This window comes from Saccopteryx bilineata, chromosome X (assembly GCF_036850765.1).
Source record: "Saccopteryx bilineata isolate mSacBil1 chromosome X, mSacBil1_pri_phased_curated, whole genome shotgun sequence".
NCBI lineage: Eukaryota > Metazoa > Chordata > Mammalia > Chiroptera > Emballonuridae > Saccopteryx > Saccopteryx bilineata.
This window is the reverse complement of record NC_089502.1, coordinates 124701538-124721344: the sequence shown is the minus strand read 5'-3', so window position 1 is coordinate 124721344 and position 19807 is coordinate 124701538. Positions and strand designations below refer to the sequence as shown.

At 43.4% G+C, this 19807-nt stretch overlaps 1 pseudogene; it reads right to left on the bottom strand.

Annotated features, from left to right (window-relative positions):
• Window positions 1-1039: 1039 nt before the first annotated feature.
• Window positions 1040-19807, bottom strand: part of LOC136317323 (DDB1- and CUL4-associated factor 8 pseudogene) — a 98396-nt pseudogene continuing 79628 nt past the window's right edge.

Genomic DNA, 19807 nt, shown 5'->3' with positions numbered 1-19807 from the left:
AATAAAAATATTTGTTCCTATCATACTCTGGATGGTCAGGAAACACAGGGACGTACATGGACGTTCGTACTACTCAAACGCTTAATTTGTTGATGTTGTCAGTAGCATATGTCTCATCCCATTTGCAGTGCTGTCTCAAACTTGGGATTTTGGTTTATAACCCTGTTCTCCCAAGTCCCTTTTTAAACCCCAGTGCTGCGTTCAGACTCACTAGGGTCATTAGGACACTTATAGTCCTGTCCTGTTGGCAGACCTAGGCAGGGGCCACCCTAGGGCCCCAAATGCCCAGGCAGTTGTCCTGAACTTTGAATCTCAGTGAATACAGTTTGCTCAAGGAAGTTTCCATTCTGAAATCTCATCTCATGCTATAAATTTCTCAACCTGCTCTCAAGGGGCCAGAAATGAGATTGACTTTGAGGAGCATTATGGCAGAAAAGCTTTTGTCTGGGCACAGGATGTTTGATCGCGTCATTCTTTACCAACAAACATCTGCAAACAAGGGTGTGCTCTACTTCACAACAGTGTTGGGGGCAAGGCGGGCCTCTGCATCCCTTCCACAAATACCAGGGGTAAAACGAAAACATGTGCCTCTTGCCACATTTCTCAGTGATAAGAGTGTCTGCCTGGCCTCTCCATGACCCAGGAGAAGAGACCATCTGTTTTCCCACCCTCCCCTTCCCCTTTCCCTTCCCCTCCTGCAGACGTGACTCGATTTGAAACAATTGCCTGAGTGCTGAGGCTGAAGCTGGTTCCCTGGATCCTCCACTTCAGGTGCTAAAAATACCCCGGTTGCCAGCCTGGCCCCAGAAGGACAGAGCATTGGCCCTAGATAAGGGTTTCAGGGTGGATCCTGGTCGGGGTGCCTGTAGGAGTCCATCTATCTCCCTCCTCTCACATCAAAAGATTAAATAAGGTTTAGACCAACTTATGTTTACAAAGCAATTTCACCTCTTGAAACAACCAAAGAGAATTTTAAGCAATGCATGAGACATTTCTTCCAATAACCACACAGTTATGTGTAACTACAAACAATCTTTATTATAACATGAATTATTCTTTAACTTCAAATATTCGGTTCTAGGACCTGGGTTCTGAGCATGGCCCCACGTAGGCAGCGCATCGGCCCCAGACAAGGTTGCTGGGGGCATGCTGGTCTGGAGAATGCTGGAGTCTGTCTTCTGTCTCCCCTCCCACTTGGCAAAGGAGAAAAAAAAGTAGAGTAAGAAATGTATCCCATTATAATGAATCCCCACCAGCCCAATCTACTCAAATTAACTAACATTATTCCATGGGTTCAGAATTATGGGAAAACCCCCAAACTATCCATTCATTCCTTGCCAGGAATTTATTTAACCACCGTTTCTTCCATTTTCTTCTCTCTCTCCCTCTCTCTCTCTCTCTGCCTCTATGCTTTATTTTACTTACTTTTAAAGAATTCACACATTTCCAGCCCAGGCCAGTGGCTCAGTTCATTGAGCATCGACCTGGTGCATGGACATCCTGATTTTGATTCCCGGTCAGGGTCCACAGGAGAAGAAACTGTTTGTTTCCCCGCCCCCCGGTTCCTCTCCACCTTCTGTCTTTTTTCCCTTCCTGCAGCCAGTGGCTCTATTAATTCCAGTGTGGCCTGGTGCGTCAAAGTTAGCTCAGGCTCTAAAAGTACCTCAGTGTCCAGCATCTTCCCCAGACGGGGTAGATCCCAGTCAGGGTGCATGCAGGATTCCGCCTCGCTATCTCCTCTCCTCTTATTTAAAATAAGTAAATAAATATAATAAACAACTTGAACAACTTAAAATTTTCTAGCTCACTTGAACAACTTAACAATATACTGCCAAATATGATAAAGGGTGATTGCTTCCCCAGTGTCAAAATGAGAAAGTTAATTCAGTAAGACTGTTAGTATTTTCCACCAAATTTAGGCACCATTAGAGGCCACCCAGAAGAGAACAAAGGAAAAGAGGCATAACTACCTGCTTATAATACCCACAGAGAAACAAGGGGTAAAGAGACAGGAGCCAAAATACCGAGTGCGAGGAAAGGAGAAAGGGAGGTAGGCTGTGAGAAAGGAAGGAAAAAGTACAGGAAAGAGATGAACGGTGGCTTTTACTATGGAAAAGCAAAGACAAAAGGCAAATATATTAGCTGAACCGAATTTCACACTTCCAGTCCGGTCCCCTGAGGCGACATCTACCTGGGGCTGGCATGAGGCATTCAGGAGGGCAGGTAATGCCCACGGTCTTGCTGCTCTTCCTCCTCGGGTTCATCTGAGGCACTGGAGGAGTCACGGGGCGCTTCATCCAGGGTTCCAACTCCGGGATCTCCCATGCGGCCGTGTTGGCAGGGAGGACTGCTCTGTGACGGCTCACCCATGAGCAACGACATCATGTGGCTGCCTAGCAGGAGACTGTGGCCTGTTCTCTCTGCTTCTCGTCCCCACTTGTTCCTCTGAATCACATTCTTTAAGCGGACAAACTTCGTGGCAGCTTTAGCCATGGGTGCCCAGATCTTGGCATCACAGTCTAGGCCACTGGTTGCTATCATAGGTAGATAAGGATGGGGCTCCAGGCAGTTCACGTTCCCTGACATGTCCCCCTCCAGGAACTGAACGATCTGACAGGATGATTTCTCCCAGAGGAAGATGTGCCCGCCATCACTACCGCTCATCACAAACTCACTTCTGGGGCCGTAGAAGTTGACACCTTTGACCGTGGTGCTATTTCTGTGTCCCTTATATCTCTTCACATACTGGGCTCCGTCACAGTGAGACGGGTGAAAGAGGTAGATATCCTCATCGCTGTAACTGGCCAGGAGCTCTGTGCCGTCGTGGCTGTACGCAAGACAGGTGATACACACGTTGTAGTCACCGAAGACCAGATGATAGGGACAGAATGTCTTGAGGACTCCATTATTCTCCTTCTCATCGATTTTCCTCTGGTCGTAAATTCTTACAAACTGGTCTTTCCCACCCACAGCAAACTGGTAGATATTGGCAGGATTCACAGTGATTGTATAGAGTCCCACTTTCCTCTCATTCTCTCTGGTCACCACCACTTTGGAAGCTGGTGCGAGTTGTCTGGTGTCAATGGCAAAGACCACTGCGTCTTCACCTGCCGTCAGGAACCTGAAAGGGGAGTCTGGCTCCAGAGCCAACTTGTGGCAGGCTCCCATGTGTTGAGCCACACGCTTAGAAATACTGCATCTTTGCATCGTGGTGAGGTGTGCCAGCCGCACCTGCCCATCGCGGGCACATGTGGCCAGGGTGGAATCGCTACAATTGGGAAGGAACTTGGCCTGAAACACATTACTTCTGTGACCAGAATCAAAGGTCAGGACTGACTTCTCACGCACCCAGTCCCAAAGGACCACTGTCAGGTCATCGCTGCAACTGGCCAGCCGGGTGCCACGCTGGTTAAAGTGAACGCTATTGACACAATTGTAATGGCCTGCAAGCCTCGACTGCAGGAAGAGACGCTGCACAAACGCTCTTGCCCCACAGGCCTCGTATATGAAGTTGGCACTCGAGCCCAACTGCCTATCTCGAAGGGCAGTAAGGGCCTTCCAGCGAGGGAGCGGCAGGGCAGAGGTCTCTGAAGACACCCAGTCCTCCAGGGATTGATCCTCATCTGATAACCAGTGATAAAGCTTGGACTCCCGGCACTGTACCTGGAGCTGTTCTCCTGCTGCTCTGTCTTCAGCCTCTTCGCCTTCCTCTCTTGGCACGCCATCGTCAATGTCCACTGCTTCTTCATCACCGAATTCCATGATTTCAGAGTCCATGTCTTCAATTCCCGGAGCCCTTCCACGATTTTCTGTGCTGGGAAGAATGGGTACACTACGGTCCCTGGGACCACGGCCATCTCGAGTCAGAGTCCAGACCATTGCCACCCTCCTGATCTCCCCTTCTGACCGCTCAGCTCCGCCATCTCTGCCCCTCCCGCTGGCAGACATTTTGAATGATGTTAGCTGTAGCTGGATGGCAATGTGCAAAGTCTCAGAAACCTGGAGAAGGCAGCAGGCCAGAACAGTGTGGGGGTAGGTCAGTGGTGAAGAAGGTAGGCCTAAGGGCCAGATGGCATTTAGGCTAGGCCAAAGTGGAAGAAGCAATATGTAGTTTATAAAATCGCCAACACGGGAGCAGATAACCTTCCAAACAGTACCTGCCTCACACCATCCAGGGGCACTTCCGGTAGGCCAAATCACGAGTATGGGAGCTGATGAGGTTCGAAAGACCTGTGCGTGTCCAGTATCTCGCGATGTTTGGGGCAAGCAAAGTTCAGAAAAGTGATAGCTGACTCATAGAAGTTTGAGTATGGTGGCTGATGAGGTTCAAAAGACTTTTGTCCATCTGGTGTCTCGGGATGTTTGGGACAAGCCGAGTTTAGAAAAGTGATATCCGGCTAATGCAATTGTGAGTTTGGGGAATGACGAGGTTCAGAAGACTTGTGCCTGTCCAGTGTCTCGTGATGTTTGGGGCAGGCAAAGTTCAGAAAAGTGATATCAGACTGATACAATTTTGAGTATGGCAGCTGATGAGGTTCAAAAGAGTTGTGCCCGTATGGTGTCTATCGATGCTTGGGGCAGGCAGAGTTTAGAAAAGTGATATCCTCCTGATGCAAATATGAGTATGGGGGCTGATGATGTCCAAAAGACTTCTGCCTCTCCAGTGTCTCGCGATGTTTGGGGCAGACAAAGTTCAGAAAAGTGATATCCGACTGTTAGAATTTTGAGTATGGCGGCTGATGAGGTTCAAAAGACTTGTGCCCGTCTGGTGTCTTGGGATGTTTGGTACAGGCAGTCAGGAAAGCTATATCTGGCTGATGCAATTGTAAGTTTGGGGGCTGAAGAGGTTCAAGAAACTTCTTGTTGTTGCGGTATTTCACGATAGTTCGGGTAGGAGTATGTGGGAGGGTGATATCCGGCTCTTGCTCCTGCTACTATGGGAGCTCATGAAGGTCTGAAGACTCCTTCACATTTAGCATCTCATGGTATTTCGGGTCTGCTGCCATATTGTCTCAGGTCCTGAGCCCCTATCCACACCTGTCTTCCACTGTCAGCGGATGAGCTTGTGGTTTTTCGAAGTTTGAAAGATGTCACTCTTTGGGAAACATTCCTAATAAGAAAACAGGAACAAAACTGATACTCCTTAGAAAAAACACTTTGCTAAGAATCTCAGTGTTTTGCTTGAAGCTAATGTACAGTTAGAAACTGAAAAGAAAAATGCAATGAAAGATTGCTAAGGCCCCCAGCTAATGAGTTCCTGAAATAATGAACAGTACCTTCTGCAAATCTAACAGCTTAAGGGAAAGCTTGAGATCTCTAATGGGTTGAAAAGCCATAGAGCTGACAGATAAAATACCCATTTTATCTGTCATTTAATCTGCATTTGAATCTGCATTTGAGATTTAAAACTGAATTCTTTTTTTAGTATGAGTTGACCCCATATATTGAATTTTACAGGACTTTGAATACAAATATTTGTCTTTTTGAAATGTAAATTTAACTGTGAGGCCTCTCCTTTTATTTGTTACATCTAGCAGGCTAATTTACTGAGAAGTGTAATTTAGTCCCTCCGTGTAATCAAGGCTGAAATCAACTCGTCGATTTGATGTGGACATTGAAATGAGTAACTGCTTCGCCAATTTGAAACAGAAACACAACTTTTCTCCCCTCCCCCCAGATATAGTAGGTATTGATTTGAGATGTGTTCAGTTTAAGATACTTAGGGAACACCAACCTAGTTTTATGAAAAGGAGAACCTCTTCTGTGATATGATGGAACTATCAAAATATTTAACATAAATCACAAAATATGTAAGAGGTTTGGGAGTGGAGGCTTTTAGGAGGACAAGAAATATCATCAGAGACAGTTAATTGTGGGAACTTCAGACTTTTCCAAATGAAATATCCTGGGCAATGTCAGTAAGTTTTCGAAGTGCTACAGTAAACAGCTGACGACGAATGTGGAAACCAGATTTCCCCCAGAGTAATTGCAAGATCAATGCAAAGTTGATTAAACTTACAAGTAAGAAGTCTAAAGAGAGAGAACGGTTCCAAGGCTAAGAGTAATGGAAAGACACGTAAAAGCATATTCATAGTGAGGTGTAAAGAATAACTCAGCAACCTGAAAAAACAACATCTGAAAGCCTAACAAAGGTAACACGGGAAAATAAATTAGCATACATTCTGTAGGGGAATGATGGGCAAAAATGAGGATAAAGTAATTAAAATCACATACAGCAATATGAGTGAATTTTAACACAACGATGAATAAAACACAAGTGAAAGAAGAACAGTGGATAAGTTCGTTTCGTTTTCATGTAGATCTTTATAGTTTTTGTATGCGATAACTACTTTAAAATGCAAGGAAATAATTAACTCAAATTTCAGGATACTTATTAGAAGGATAGGAGGATGTTAATATTGGCAGGGAGGACACATAAACTCTTTGTTATACAGGTATATAAATACAGTTTACTCTACATATAGGTAATTTGTTTTTGTTTTTACTATTAGTGCTCAACTTATACACTCATAGACCCGTTCCTGTGATGCACTGCACAGTAGGTTTTTTAACAGACCGTGTTTATTGACAAGGAGTCTGGCACAGTCATATACCAGAAAAACAAAAACAAAGAAAAAAGTCAGGAATCTAGTGGATTAAACCATATTATGCCCATCCTGGCATTGTCAAGAAGAGGCATCTTTATTAATTGGATTTGGAAATATGTATAATCCCATTGCAAGGAACAGATGCACTGAAAGAGGTTGAATCAGGTTATTTAAATCTAATTCTATTGTATTAGTTTGCGGGATTTTTTACACGCTAATTAAGCAAACTGCGTATGAATTGGTTTTTTCATTTAAGTTTGTATTTAAGTTAGTTAATCCATTTGGTATATTACCATTGCATTTCATTCACCCATTCATTTATTCACATATTTATTTAAAGCTTCAAAATAAACACTATGTGCTCTTGAAGGTCCTTATAGTACAGTGGTGATTAAAGTGGCAATCCTTTCATTCCACTGGGAAAACAGTAGACAAGTCAATACATAGATCACATGGGGCAGTGATGAACAGTACGGAGAGAAATAAAGGTGTGTAAATAGATATAGAGAGGAGGTTGTTATTTTAGATAATGCATTCAAAGAAGGTCTCAATCACAGGCTGGCACTTAAGCAGAGGGTTGAAAGAAAAGAGAAGTGGGCATGCAACTACCGAGGACAGAAGGTCCCTTATACAGCGACACTGAGTGCAAAAGCTCTAAAATAGTAGTACAATATGAGTGCCATTGGGCAAAGGTGGATTAAGGTCAGTTGAGGCCCCGAGTGTAGAAAAAAATATTAGGCCCTGTTGGTCAAATAAGTTTGTAAATATGATATTTATGTTTGCTTGCTTATAGTTTGCATTGGGTGTGGGTGACAGGCTGTAAGCAGACAGGGTCGTTATAGCCTAAAGCTTAGTGGGTTTTTTTTGTTTGTACTTTTCTGAAGCCGGAAACAGGGAGAGACAGTCAGACAGACTCCCGCATGCGCCCGACCGGGATCCACCCGGCACGCCCACCAGGGGGCGACGCTCTGCCCACCAGGGGGCGATGCTCCGACCCACCGGAGCGTCGCTCCGTTGCGATCAGAGCCACTCTAGCGCCTGGGGCAGAGGCCAAGGAGCCATCCCCAGCGCTCAGGCCATCCCCGCTCCAATGGAGCCTCGGCTGCGGGAGGGGAAGAGAGAGACAGAGAGGAAGGAGAGGGGGAGGGTGAAGCAGATGGGCGCCTCCCCTGTGTGCCTTGGCCGGGAATCAAACCCGGGACTTGAGCACGCCAGGCCGACACTCCACCACTGAGCCAACCGGCCAGGGCCACCTAAAGCTTAGTTTTAAGAGTAAATTTTCCCCACACCCTTGAATGTTGCATGATAGGGGGTGGTACACTCTTATGAGGAATCCCGTTTATGCCTTAGATAAGTGACCTTGTATGAGAGACTTCCGTGTTTGTATATTGGGTTAAAGCTTTTGATTTCTACACTATAAAATGGGGCAGAGGAGCCCATGCAGGAAGAGAGCAGAGAAAGGCCACATGGAGGAGAGGAGAAGCACCCAAGATGACAGAGTGCTGAAGGAAAAGCCAGTTTGTGCAGAGTGTTTGCAGAGAGAAGGAGAGGAGGAACAGAGGTGAATAAGGCTGGTGAGGTAGAAACTTTTTGATTCTAGGAAACTCGGATAAGACAGTGCTTTGGGAGCTCTGAATGGAAAGGGAAGTGTCTTGCCACTGTGTGCATTTCTAGCCCGCCGGGTGCAAATTAGGATTAAAACTAAATGCCCAACAGTTCTTGGCTTTATTGTTTCATTACCGTCTGTCCGAATCAAATGCAAACCTGCAAAGGCCAGGCAGCTGTGATGGTGGCCGTGGCTACTGGCTTTAAAAGTCCCTTAAAAAAAGAAAAAATACAGGGAAAATAAAAATATATGTTAACTATATTTTTAAATAAATAAATATATTATATACTATTAATGTTAAAATTGCACATATGAAACCAAACTTGGTGTCAATAGAAACAAGTATAGAGTTGGGATTTTGCAGGTCCCTTCAGAAGTCAGGGACCAGGGTGCCGTCCCGGTGCATCCTTCTTAAATCTGCCTCTGCCTATGGCCCTACAGGGAGGCCACTGTGACTGAAATCCCGCAAGTATGCATGATGGACAGTGTCCAACAATGGGATTAGAAGCAAAGGCTGACTGAACAGAACCTTGTTTCCCGTCATCAGGAATTTTTATTTTCATTTCATCCTGTGTAGAGTGAAAAACCTTTAGAGACTTGTAAGCAGGGGGTGGCATTATCTGGCTTCCTTTTATGAAGATGACACTGGCTGCTCTGTGGAGAATTGAATGGGAAGGGGAGAGTGTGTGGAAATACTGAGCCATTGTTCTAATGCAGGTGAGAAATCAAGGTCCTGAAACTAGCACAAGGATAGTACAGGTGGTAGAAACCGGTTAGCTTTGGAATATGACTTGAAAATGGAAGTTACAATGTTTACACATAAGTTGAATATGAGTGTGAAACTACAGGGAAGAAACTCAAATCCCGTGGGCAATATGAAGCAGTTCCTAAGAGAGATTTTTACACAGCTAAGAGAAGGCTATAGGAAAATCCATAGGGAAAGGTCAGGAAATCAGGGCTCTTCTAAACAGGAAGACATTATACCTCTAGGCATATAGGTGTGGAAGAGAGAGTGCAGTTATCACAAACCTGACACGGAAAGGGCAATGTGGAGAGAGAGGTCTGACTGGAGCTATCATTGGCCACCATCAGTGAGGTCAGAAGGAGAAAGCCAGGAAGACAAATTCCCAAATGTCTTCTCCTCCCTCTTCTCTCCTGCGATACTTCCACTAAGTAATGTGAGGAAGGTCCAATTTTGTGTCTTCTCACTTTACTGAATTTACTAGTTCTATTAGGTGTGTGTGTGTGTAGTCTTTAGAATTTTCCATTCATAAGATTGTCACCTGCAAACAACTAATTTTATTTTTCCCTTTCCAATTCAGATGTCATTTCTTTATATTATTCTTGCCTAATTTCCCTGGCTAGTTCTAATACTGTGTAGCATAGAAGTGTCAGGAGCAGGCATTTTTGCTTTTTCCCTGATCTGGAAGGAAAAGCTTTCAGTTTTTCACTGTTTAGTACGATGTTATAGCTGTGAGCTTGTCTTATATGACTTGTATTATGTTGAGACAACTTCTTTCTATAACTAGTTTATTAAGAAATGTTTTCATGGAAAGGTAAAGGATTTTGTCACTTTTTTTTTGCAGTTATTGTGATGGTGGTGTGATTTTCCCCCCCCCTTCATTCTGTTAATATGTTGTATCCCCTTGATTGGCTTCTTCTGTTGAACCATCTTTGCATCCCAGAGGTACACCCCATATGCTCATGCTGTATTTTTCTTTTAATGTGCTACTGAACTTTTTTTGCTAACTTTTTGTTGAGGCTTTTCATTTTTATACTCATCAGGTGTATTGGTCTACAGGTTTTTGTGTATCTTCTTATTTTGGATTCAGGGTAACTAACAATGAAGGAAATTAAGAAAAGGAAATTAAGAAAAGATTCTCATTTACAAAAGCTCCTCAAAACATAAAATACAGAAGTATGAACTTAACCAAGGGACAAAAAGACGTGTACAATGACAACTTCCAAACATTGATGAAAGAAATTAAAGAAGACTCAAGTTAATGGAAATGTCCACACTATTGAAGGTGATCTATGTTACATCCCAGGAGACAGACCACAGCAAACCCAAAGTGAATTTTCTAAGTTTTATTGCAAACCTGCGCAGGGACTGCAGGCAACCCACGCAAGGGAACACTGCAGCCCTGCGCTTCTAAAATGGCTCCTTTTTATAGAGTGGCTATCTAGGCTGAGCAAGCAAGCAATGCCTACAAGGGCGGGAGGGGTGCGGTTAGCTGACCTCATTCTTGCCTAAGTCTCTAGGGTAGGGGCTTCCTTGATCTAGGTGCTTAGAGTTCAGTGGAAAATATTGCTACATTTCTAATGGTTGTTGATCTTTTTTCCTCCAGCCATGTACTGGATGTACTCAGTTTTCATGGCTGGTGGCCTGCACCGCTTGTCCTAAGATGTCACATTCCCCTGTTTTCTTACTAGTTCAAATCATTGAACTTTGGTATTGCTCATCCGAACTGGGTATAATCTGGTAATGCTGAGCTAAGACCATAAGTCTTACAGTATCTATTCTTTCTCGAACAAATGCCGTGGTGCAACCGCAACAAACTGGAACTGGACCCTAAACTGATGCAATCAATTTGGGTTTTATACACTGGCTAGTGATCAGCCTACTACGCCTCTCACAATGGTCAGTGATGAGCTCAGGGGGAGAGGGGTATTTATAGGCTAAACTACAAGTTTACAATGTTTTCAGCACGTTTGTACGATATCTTTGCAAAAGCACACAAGAACACACTGTTCTAAGATAATAAACTACTTTCCTGCAATATCTGAAGGCCTGATACACAAGGAACGTATCCTGCCTTTGCTAGCAAGATTAGATTTGCTGAGGCTCGTGAGAATTTTCTACTTTAGCTGTAGCTATAAGCTAATTGGGTCAGGGGTCCTCCCTAGTATGTGCTGGCACACTGATAGTGTGCCCGTAGTACTACAAGCTTTACGGCTTGAATTCTCTTTTGTACATACTGCGTGAGGCAGTTGATAATACACGAACCAATGGTGACCCCCCTACTGTAAGTAAAACGAGGGGTCCGGTAAGAGCAATAAGTAACGTAGTGAGCCAAGGGGATGAAGAGAATAAATTCTCATACTAATTTCTTTCTGCCTTGTATTTTTCTTCTCTGTACTAACTTCTTACAACTTGCACAAACCTTCTGCAACTTACATAAACCTTTAATTTTTATGAACTTTCTTATCTATTCAGAAATAACTGGCTTTATATTTATAATAACTTACTTTCTCCCTTTTTTGTTCTAAAGTATTTCTATACCTTATACTTTTTATTACCGAAACTACAATTTCCATTCAGTTAGAATTCTTAATTTTAAAAATCTTAACCTTTACCTTTAGCGACAACTAAGCTGGCAATAAGTAATTTTCTTTAAAATATACTTCCTCTTGGAGGTGTCCTCCCTCTAAGTAGCTAGTATTTATAGGTTAAGTGTAAGTACACATATATTTTTCATTACCTTGTAGCTTCCCTTCTAACTAAGGGACTTATAGTAGTATATGTATTAACTTTTAAGACAACTTGTTCTGGCTTTCCTTTGACCTTAGTTCCCCTCCCTTCTCAAAGTCTAATTAAAAGGAGGCCCTTAGTGAGTTTCTCTAGGCATTAGCCATGTGTGGACCAGTCAACTTCTGGTTTGTGGCTGAAGCAGGGCATGCTGTCCTTCTCAGGGTCAGCTTACAAGGGTTGGCGGGGTCAGTCTCCGCTGTCTACAAGGGTGTCTCTGCTGGGACTGCAAGCTTCAGCTGGCTGCGGTGGACCCAGGCAGGTATGCCTTCTACCTTGGCAGTAGTGGGAGTGGTCAGGGTCATGGTGTGTGGACCCGTCTACGTGGGAGTCAGTCCTTGGGTGGTGTACTTCTTTACCTAGACTGAGTCTGTAGGCTAGAAGGGATGTATTAGGTCTTCTGGCAGTGCTGGAATCACTTCCTGGACAGTCTTTTGGACAGCCTGCTGAGTAATCTGTAGACCCTGTAAGACTCAGGGGTCCTTAAACTTTTTACACAGGGGGTCAGTTCACTGTCCCTCAGACTGTTGGAGGGCCGCCATATACAGTACTCCAGTATACTGAGTACTAGTGAAAAAGGTGCCCCTTCTGGAAGTGCAGCAGGGGCCAGATAAATGGCCTCAGGGGGCCCTTGTTTGGGGACACCTGCTGTATGTACTTAAAGAAGGGGTGGTTATTTAATTTAGTTGTTTTATTTCCTCTCTGAGTTTCGGTAGGAAGGGAGGGAGTCTTCTAAACATTGTCTCAAAAGGAGTGAATTTTTCCCTGTAGAGGGTGTACTTCGCCCTAAGGAGGGCTAAGGGGAGTAAGGTGGGCTACTTTCTACCGGTTTAAAACAAGTTTAGAGTTTCCTTTAAGATCTGATTTAAGTTTTCTACCTATTAATTACTTTAGTAAAATCTATTTCTAAATGTTCACCTGGGAAAGTTCTCTCTCTGTTTCTTTTTATAATTTCTTTACTTTGCTTAATATTTATTTGGGTACAGACTGAACACTTAGAAATTATGCTTTTTCTATTAGATTCTAAGTCTGACTTTTCTAATTGGTTGTAAAAAAAACCAAAAACCTTTGGCAACCTGGGTTCTAGAAAAGTTACTAAAATTTCCTAAAACCCTACTGGTTTTAGGACTACCTTATTGGTAGCATCATCAGCTGCTTGCTTGGTTTTTCTTGAGAGTTTCCATGGAGTCCTCCTCTCTAGGTGGCCTGGACAGTGGATGATGACCACTACTTCAGTAGAGCAGTCTCCTGTATTCTCCAGGGTGAGAGTTTGAGCCTCACCTTTGCTGGTTCTTAAGCCTTCTCCTGATGGCCCCTTTCGACTGTGTCTGTCTTAGGTTGTTGCTGCCTTCAGGAATGTTACCATCTTTGGCTAACCAGCCATCTTAGGGGTCAGAGTTATTTATGGCCATGAGAGTGAGGGAGGAGCAACGTCCCTTCTAAAATGCTTAGTTTTAGCAGCCGATGTTTCTACCTAATGAAAAACTTATAATACATTTCTTTTCTAATTCCTAGAGCTGAATGCTATGTAAAGGCTAAGATGACTGCCTTAGTATCTTCTGGCTCCTCTAAGCCTAGGGGTATATAGACTCTGTAAGCTTTCTATAGTCTAAGAAAGCGGTGGGGGTCTTCTGAGGATCCTGAATAACTTCTGACACCTTAGATAAACTTATGGTTTTTCTGAGTATCTTCTCTGATCTAGGCTAACAGAAACTGGTGGAAAGTGTCTAAAAATTTCTTCACTTGCTTGGGTGGTGGGGTCCTGCTTAGGCTAGGCAATTAGAAACATTTTCTCAAGGTGGTCTCATTTGTTGTAAGTGGGGCAGCCTATGTACAGTACAGATTTCTAATAGTCCTGTTTAGGCTTGAGGCTCCTCTGAGAAAAGGGGGTTCTGAGCTTTCTAATTCTGTAGGTCACTTGGAAAAAAGAATTTAAACTATTTCTTATTTTCTCCTTCCTTGACTATCAGCTGTAATTGAACTATTGTTCTTATGCTACCTTAAATCAGCACCCTGCCCTTTAACTCGGTTGGAACTATGAGGGCTCTAATCTATGACATTTCTATAGGAAATATTAAGTAAAACCTGAGCAGTTTCACCTCTGCACTTTTCCTAATGTACTTATTTACTTAGCTGATTAACAATTGCAGTTTGATAGGGTGGTAAATCAGGTGGAGGTTCAGGATTATGTCTCTAGAGTTCTCTTTTCTACCTATTATGTTAAGAATTCTTCTATTAAGCTAATCAATAGTAATATTTGTTACTCTGGGTTTTGTGGCCTAACATTGAACAATTAACAATTACTGAATTATTACATGTCCCCTAATATTTAAACTAAAATTTTAACATCACAGGCTATGAAATAGCAAATGAAAAGGAGAATTAACAAAAGACTGTTGAAATAACATATACATTTCTAACATAGAAAATGTTTTTTACAACAACAGATCCTTGGTACAAAAAGGAAGTCTTTGTATTTGACAGACTATACAATTCTATATGCTTTATTATTAGTACAAATTTAGTACGATTCACAATAAGAGATTATAAACTACTATCCCTAATGAACTACTGATTTTCAGAGAAAAATAAGGAATGGTCAAAATGTAGTTACTATTTTGTGGCTTCCCAGCTGGCAAAGAGATGCTAACCCTCTTTTTGACCTATAGAGCTTCACAACATTAAGTCATTATAAGGATCGGGGTAGTAAACTAAAAAAACACACAATTTTATAAACTTATTTTCTTAACAGTGGGGTATTCTAGTTTACTTAAGGTCCTCAATTTCCTCAGGGACATAGTAACCCTATAATTCCCTGAGGACCCTTTTCTTATAATTCTTGACTATTATGGCTAAAGCAGTGGGTTTAGAAGGGGCCGTATTCCCTAAATCTTCTCCTCAGGTCTGGCTCCACATGGAGGCGGAGATTTCCCGGAGCCAAAGCAGAGGAGGGCAGGGGCTGTAGCAAGGTGATGATAGCCTCTAGTTTACTGCGCTGTTATCTTTTGCCTGACCAAGCAGTGGCTCAGCCCTTGAGCTAAGAAAGAGGTTTCTTTGTTATGTACACTATAAGGGAATCAGTCAGGGTGCCTGGGATTCCTGGTGCCCAAGGGGGAGGGGCAGGTGCCCGAAACTATGAGAGGAGCCTGCCGCTTCTCCTGCAGCCAGCTGCAGCCTGGCTTCCTTTTCTTTCTCTACCTCTGCTGCCGTACTGGGCTGCATACTGACCGTGCCACCTGCCTGCGGGTGGGTGCTGGTGATAGTACGCTAGACTCTCTATGTTTTCTATGGGTCTAGCAATCCTTGGTTTGGACAGTCTGCTCTTAAGTTGGCCATTTTAATTTACAGAGAGTTCTCAATGTATCTTCTTAATATTAATTCTTACCCTTTATTTTTTAAATGGGTAAAATTTCTTTGGGTTAGTAGGTGAATATCTGAAACTAGTTTCTACTCTATACTTCCTCTAGCACTCTCTTAAGTCTTTAGTTAGTTCCTATAACTTGTGGGCTTCCCATCAATGGACAGTGTTACTATGGGTTCCTGGGGGCCTAACGGTATGGAACCCCGGCCCCTTCAGTCTTGATCCTCGAAGAGGACTTGTCCTTTCTTCTCCTTTAGCTTAGGATACTCATTTTTCCAATGCCCGGTCTCCTTGCAATAAGCACATTGATTCTTGTCTAGAGGCGGTCTACTATTCTGCCCTTTCCTTTGTGGCTTTCCTTTAGTGGGTTTCTTTTGTTGGGCTGCAATTAGTATTTTTGCCACCTTTTCCGCACCTCGTATCTCTGGATCCTCCCTGTTCATATAAACTTTCTGACTAACTTCTAAAAGCTTGCTTCTATTTTCTCCTTCAAATCCTTCTAACTTTTGTAACTTCTTTCTAATGTCTGGGGCCGCTTGGGAGACAAAGGCTACGTTTATGAGCCTCCTATTCTCTGGGGCATCTGGTCTAATGGAGTATATGTTCTATAGGCTTCTAAAAGCCTTTCAAGGAAAGCCAAAGGAGATTCATCCTTTCCCTGGATGATTTCGCTGACTGTACTAAAATTAGTTGGCTTCCTTGCTGCTGCCTGGAGACCCCTGAGCAGGAAATCATGATACTTGCGTAAAGCCTCCCGTCCCCTACAAGTGTTGGGGCCCCAGTCAAGGGGGGGGGGTCGAAGGGAGAACTTCCTCTGATTCTTGCCTTCGACTAAGGCTATGTAGATCTCCACCCCCTAATGCTGCTTTAGCAGTCTCTTGGTAGATTTTTTCCCTTTCCTCAGAAGTGAAGAGAGTATAAAGAACCTGTTGACAATCATCCCAAGTAGGACGATGAGTACGGAAAATGGTTTCAAGGAGAGAAATTAGACTCTGGGGTTTCTCTGAAAACGGGGGGTTCTGATGTTTCCAATTATATAAATCACTAGTAGAGAAGGGGACATAAATTAATCTAGCTGGGCCCCTAGGATCCCCCCCCCCTCAGCTTCTCGGAGGGGAAGCAAACGTGCCGGCTTTGGAGCTGGTGGCATACTAGGATGACTATAATTGGCCCCTGTACGGGTATGGGGTGCGCTTTCCCAAGAGGGGGCCAGTCCAGGTTGTGGGTTTGCTGCGGGGGCTAGCCCCGTGGCTTTAGGTGGGTCCTCAGCTTGCTCTGGATACGGAGGAGGAATGGGATCTAGTAAGGACTCAGCGGCCCCTGGATCTTCTGGTATTACTGGATAAAGTCTGCGGGCAGGCTGTGGCTGTTCTCTCAAAGTTTCTTGTTTTGGGGAGGGAAGCTTCTCTTTGCCTTTGTTTGGGGTTGCCAATAGGACAGCTTTTCCTCCTGCTTGGACTTTATCTCCCTTAATATAGTTCTTAAAAAAATTCTTAACGTAACCTGGTCCTCCCGTGGCTATGTCAATCCACACATCTATATATGGCATCTGGTCAGGGTGCGGGACCCAATAGACATTTGCCCTGACAGCAAAGAGTGTAAGTAAATTGAAAGTGTCCTCCAAGGGCCACCCTACACCAAAGGTTGGTCATTCTAGTTCACAAAGAGTCTGCAATGTGGCAGAATCAACAGGAGTCCCATAGTCTCGTGCCCTGCGTGAGAAATCAGAAAAGTTATCAAGCAAGCACTGAAGAGGCGTTAGGGCAGTAGATTGCCCCTAACCCATGGCCCTTGACTCTTGAAGGAATCCTGTGAGGAAGCAATGGGCGAAGCAGACAAACAAACCAAATATGCACACAAAACAAACAAAAGTTCTAAACCAAAACGAGGAGGCAGCGTCCTGCATTCCTCTACCAACCAGGTGGGGAGAAATCAAGTGGCATCCCGCCTGCTCCACTACACCCTTTTCTAACCAGAGCTCTGTTTCCAAATATTCAAAAAGGAAGCTTCCTTACCAGTCTCCAGACTCCAAATGTTTCGAATCAGCCAAAATCAGTTTCCAAACTGCAACTGCCGGAGGCTGGCCAGCTACCAACGTCTGCTGCAGCCCACTCCGTGAGAAGGGGTCTTACACGGCCAATCTCGCTGGAACCTCCATATGTTACATCCCAGGAGACAGACCACAGCAAACCCAAAGTGAATTTTATAAGTTTTATTGCAAACCTGCGCAGGGACTGCAGGCAACCCACGCAAGGGAACACTGCAGCCCCGAGCTTCTAAAATGGCTCCTTTATATAGGGTGGCTATCTAGGCTGAGCAAGCAAGCAACGTTTACAAGGGTGGGAGAGGTGCGATTAGCTGACCTTGTTCTTGGCTAAGTCTCTAGGGTAGGGGCTTCTTTGATCTGGGTACATAGAGTTCAGTGGAAAATATTGCTACATTTCTAACAGTTGTTTATCTTTTTTCCTCCAGCCATGTACTGGCTGTACTCAGTTTTCATGGCTGGTGGCCTGCACCACTTGTCCTAAGATGTCAGTTATGTAGGTATATAAATACAGTTTACCCTACATATAGGTAATTTGTTTTTGTTTTTACTATTAGTGCTCGACCTATACACTCATAGATCCATTCCTATGTATGATGCACTGCACAGTAGGCTTTTTAACAGACCGTGTTAATTGACAAGGGATCTGGCTCAGTCATAGACCACAAAAACAAAAACAAAGAAAAAAGTCAGGAATCTAGAGGATTAAACCATATTATGCCCATCCTGACATTGTCCAGAACAGGCATGTTTATTAATGGATTTGGAAATATGTATAATCCCATTGCAAGGAACAGATGCACTGAAAGAGGTTGAATCAGGTTATTTTAATCTAATTCTATTGTATTAGTTTGCATTTTTTACATGCTAATTAAGCAAACTGAGTATGAATTGGTTTTTCATTTAAGTTTGTATTTAAGTTAGTTAATCCATTTGGTATATTACCATTGCATTTCATTCACCCATTCATTTATTCACATATTTATTTAGAGCTTCAAAGTAAACACTGCTCTTGAAGGTCCTTATAATACAGTGGTGAGTAAAGTGGCAATCCTTTCATTCCAGTGGAAAACAGTAGACAAGTCAATACATAGATCACATGGGGCAGTGATGAACAGTACGGAGAGAAATAAAGGTGTGTGAATAGATATAGAGAGGAGGTTGTTATTTTAGATAATGCATTCAAAGAAGGTCTCAATCACAGGCTGGCACTTAAGCAGAGGGATGAAAGAAAAGAGAAGTGGGGCATGCATCTACCTAGGACAAGAAGGTCCCTTATACAGTGACACTGAGTGCAAAAGCTCTAAAATAGTAGCACAATATGAGTGCCATTGGGCAAAGGCGGATTAAGGTCAGTTGAGGCCATAGGCGTAGAAAAAATATTAGGCCCTGTTGGTCAAATAAGTTTGTAAATATGATATATATATATTTTTTATTTTTTATTTTTTTTTGCTTGCTTATAGTTTGCATTGGGTGTGGGGGACAGGCTGTAAGCAGGCAGGGTCATTATACCCTAAGGCTTAGTTTTAAGAGTAAGTTTTCCCCACACCCTTGAATGTTGCATGATAGGGGGTGGTACACTCTTATGAGGAATCCCGTTTATGCCTTAGATAAGTGACCTTGTATGAGAGACTTCCGTGTTTGTATATTGGGTTAAAGCTTTTGATTTCTACACTATAAAATGGGGCAGAGGAGCCCATGCAGGAAGAGAGCAGAGAAAGGCCACATGGAGGAGAGGAGAAGCACCCAAGATGGCAGAGTGCTGAAGGAAAAGCCAGTTTGTACAGAGTGTTTGTAGAGAGAAGGAGAGGAGGAACAGAGGTGAATAAGGCTGGTGAGGTAGAAACTTTTTGATTCTAGGAAACTCGGATAAGACAGTGCTTTGGGAGCTCTGAATGGAAAGGGAAGTGTCTTGCCACTGTGTGCATTTCTAGCCCGCCGGGTGCAAGTTAGGATTAAAACTAAATGCCCAACAGTTCTTGGCTTTATTGTTTCATTACCGTCTGTCCGAATCAAATGCAAACCTGCAAAGGCCAGGCGGCTGTGATGGTGGCCGTGGCTACTGGCTTTAAAAGTCCCTTAAAAAAAGAAAAAATACAGGGAAAATAAAAATATATGTTAACTATATTTTTAAATAAATAAATATATTATGTACTATTAATGTTAAAATTGCACATATGAAACCAAACTTGGTGTCAATAGAAACAAGTATAGAGTTGGGATTTTGCAGGTCCCTTCAGAAGTCAGGGACCAGGGTGCCATCCCGGTGCATCCTTCTTAAATCTGCCTCTGCCTATGGCCCTACAGGGAGGCCACTGTGACTGAAACACCGCAAGTATGCATGACGGACAGTGTCCAACAATGGGATTAGGAGAAGCAAAGGCTTACTGAACAGAACCTTGTTTCTCATCATCAGAATTTTTATTTTCATTTCATCCTGTGTAGAGTGAAAAACTTTTAGAGACTTGTAAGCAGGGGGTGGCATTATCTGGCTTCCTTTTATGAAGATGACACTGGCTGCTCTGTGGAGAATTGAATGGGAAGGGGAGAGTGTGTGGAAATACTGAGCCATTGTTCTAATGTAGGTGAGAAATCAAGGTCCTGAAACTAGCACAAGGATAGTACAGGTGGTGGAAACCGGCTAGCTTTGGAATATGAC